A 3,811-nucleotide genomic window follows, 5' to 3' on the forward strand; every position below is an offset into this window, starting at 1 on the left:
ATGGGGTTCACTCAGTCCAAGGCTGATCCGTACTTGTTCACAAGAGGACATGAGGGCTCCTTCATAGCCGTACCCGTGTATGTAGACGACATATTGGTCACAAGTCCTGATTTGGACCTAATCAGTGATCTCAAAACAGTGCTCAACAATGCTTTCAAGATTAAGGACTTGGGGAAGTTAGGGTATTTTCTAGGGATTGAAGCGAAACTAGATGATGCAGGCCTAAATCTCTGTCAAAGGAAATACTCTCTGGACATATTAGCAGAAGTAGGTTTTCTTGAGGCAAAACCAGTAAACACTCCAATGGTGCCTGGTTACCATCTCAACCACACTGATGGTGAACCGCTCTGTGATATAAATGGCTATAGAAGACTCGTTGGTCGTCTCCTATATCTCACGGCCACACGACCGGATATCTCCTACGCTGTACAGCAGCTAAGTCAGTGATGTAAATGGCTATAGAAGACTCCTTGGTCGTCTCCTAACCGCTGTCTTATTTAATCCCTGCTGACCCCTTCCAAAACGACGAGTGGCGACTTCAATTCGACTTCGACGATTCTGCAGTGATGAAGACGGGATTTGTTTCTTCTCCGCCAACCAGGCTGCTTCGATTCCTACAGAAACATCTAAGCTATTAGTTGTGAGATTCCTAACCGACAAACCCCTACGGTTCGACACCATGCAACACGTCCTAGCGTCTGTTACTGGAAATGGTTTTTACGGGGATGTTGTCCAGACACCAGCAAACATCGACAGGTGCAGCATGTAAGACCATTCGATCCCTTCACTTGTCAGGTGAATCGAAGCCTCCTATATATGTCTGGTTCTCTTATCAAACAACAGGGACCGGAGTTTATAGCAGCTGCTAATGGAAGATTATATTGCATGCATGGAGCTTTGAATCCGTATATGGCGGAAGTTATGGCTTTTTAGGGGAGAATTATACCTGAAGCTAGAAACATCGTAGATTTGTCCTTTGATAGCCATCCATAAGGGGAGGGGTGCATAGTCATATCTAGGAAACAAAAGGTACTACCTAATTCCCATCACTTTCCTCCCCCATGCCATGATTGTGCATTTAGAAATGATTAATTGAACAATGTATTTAAAAATACTTTTGAGTACATGAAAGATAATTGTCCCATTTACATTCTTTGCTACTATACAACACCTAAAATTATAACACAGAGTCATTGGAGAAGTTTAACTTAACGTTTTTCTTACTGCCTTTGGAATTGTACGTGTGAGGAGATCCAAAATTTAATAAACATGTACGGAAGGCAATTGTCCCCATTTAGTCATTTACATTAATTCTCTACTACAACACACGTAAACTTAAAACACAAAATCGTACTATTGGAGAAATTGTGTGAGGAGCTGAGATCCAAAATTTAATGCCCGTGCTAATGATATAAATTATATATAGGATTTTTCAATTCGGTACTCATATATTCACCAAGCTAAAGACGGTTGCAATTGAATTGGTCCACATAATAATGATATGACATCCCTCGGCATCATATTGGTCGACTTTAAAATCGGCTTAGCCCATATCAATTAACTTTGACAATGATATATATATATATATATATATATATATATATATATATATATATTATGTCTTTTTAATTTATTTATAATATGTTAATTGAAGATACATAATTTGAATGTTATTTTGAACTATGGTCAACTTTCATGGTATAATTTGCTTTAGTGATAATAACACATTAAATTATAAATAAATTAACTATGTTCTAATATTCTAATATCAAATAAACGCAAATTTTTAAGAATTTAAATTTGAAGGGCACTCCCTCACGAATTTTATGATAATTGTATTTTTATGGATCAACACTGACAGAGGGGTGATGCTTCACGACCAGAAATCAAGATTTACAATCAACGGCCAACCTCCACCTTCAGCGAATATATATACTGTTTGTCATGTTGGTTCTATCGCCAAGATCAACCCACATGCACCTCTAGACAAAGTTTGTGTCCTCAGCTGTGGTATCTCCACAGGTACACAACAATCTAGTCAATTATCAAATCTTGAACATCATTAAAAAAAAATTAGGTTTGATGGGTTGTTTTGCAGGTCTTGGTGCCACATTGAATGTTGCTAAACCAAAACCAGGCTCAACGGTGGCTGTCTTTGGATTGGGAGCTGTTGGCCTTGCTGTAAGTCTTCTTAGAAGATGTCAATATTCTGACAACAATAAAAAGTTGATATAGGTGACTAAAATTGTGTAATATTGATCAGGCTGCAGAAGGGGCAAGAATGGCAGGTGCATCAAGGATCATTGGTGTTGATTTGGTCCCCAGCAGATTTGAACTAGGTAAGGTTTTCTATTTCCTTATTACTGTTATTAGTACAATGATGTTTGATCAGTTGGCTAAGTTTTGTAAGTTTGCTCTTTTTTTCAATATATTGCAGCCAAGAAATTTGGTGTGACTGACTTTGTGAACCCAAAAGACCATAGCAAACCAGTTCAAGAGGTGATTGTTGAGATGAGTGATGGAGGAGTGGACAGAAGCGTGGAGTGCACTGGGAACATTAATGCCATGATTTCTGCATTCGAATGTGTTCATGATGTATGTGCTATTTATGTTTCTGTAAACCTTAGCCGATTCATTAACAGGTTGCTAATAATAAGGTTTGGTTTTGTCAGGGATGGGGAGTGGTGGTGCTGGTGGGAGTGCCACACAAAGAGGCAGTGTGAACTTGCTGAACGAGAGGACTCTGAAGGGTACTTTGTTTGGCAACTACAAGCCCCGCACTGATCTCCTGGCTGTTGTGGAGAAATACATGAACAAGGTAACACATTCATATCTGTTCTGTCTCGACTAAAAGACTTACACATCATCACCAAACGATCGAACCAATCTGAGATTTGGTCATTTTTTGAGAATTTGCAGGAACTGGAATTGGAGAAATTCATCACTCATGAAGTGCCGTTTGCTGAGATCAACAAGGCCTTTGATCTGATGCTCAAAGGGGAAGGCCTTCGCTGCATCATCACCATGTAGACTCAAACTGTGAAAAAGAAGATAGATGCTTCTATTTTGTGTTCATTATGTAATCATTCATGTAAAAAAAAAAAAAGGTTGAGTTTTAATTTGTGTGAATATTACAATCATGTACTTTGTATTTTGTATTGTATTAATCAGTTCAATACTGGCTTTCATACTTGTTTCAATTGAACCTGAGATGTGGATTTACACAAGACAACACTATGACGAATTACAAAGAAATAGAAGGAGATATACCAACTAGCCAATTGTCGATAACTAACTGGCCCAAATTAAACCCGGCGATAAGGCTAATAGGTCACTTTTACTCAAAGAATATAGTTACCAAGGCAACAACTTAACCAACTTGGCTGGTGTTGGCAATCTACATGCGTTTTTCACTATCATTGAATTTGAATGCCACCCATCCCGTTGCATGCACGATTTCAGCTAGTTCATCAATGATAGGTGTGAGGTCACGTATATAAACTCTTCGCTTCCTCCAGGTCTCAGAATTCGGTCCATTTCTAACACAATGTTTGATATATTACATCTGCATACACAACAAACCTTAGTTTCTACACTTAACACACTCTTTTCCTTGTATTTGTGAATGGGGAGGGACAAATTTTAGGTATCTAGTGATGTACTATATGCCTTCAAGCTGTATTTCAAGAAGATTTGTGTTGAACCATTTAGAATGTTATCCGTGTTGGAGGTGGTTCTTTTCTTTATTTTTTATTTTTATAAATTTAGTAAATCTGAGGGGATTTCATTATTATTTTTTTAGGGATTAGGG

At 38.2% G+C, this 3,811-nt stretch overlaps 1 pseudogene; it reads left to right on the plus strand.

The window, feature by feature from the left end:
* LOC109169833 lies at nt 1–3,088 on the plus strand (annotated as a pseudogene).
* The last annotated feature ends 723 nt before the right edge of the window (nt 3,089–3,811 follow it).

This window comes from Ipomoea nil, unplaced genomic scaffold (assembly GCF_001879475.1).
Source record: "Ipomoea nil cultivar Tokyo-kokei standard unplaced genomic scaffold, Asagao_1.1 scaffold3321, whole genome shotgun sequence".
NCBI classification, from domain to species: Eukaryota; Viridiplantae; Streptophyta; class Magnoliopsida; order Solanales; family Convolvulaceae; genus Ipomoea; species Ipomoea nil.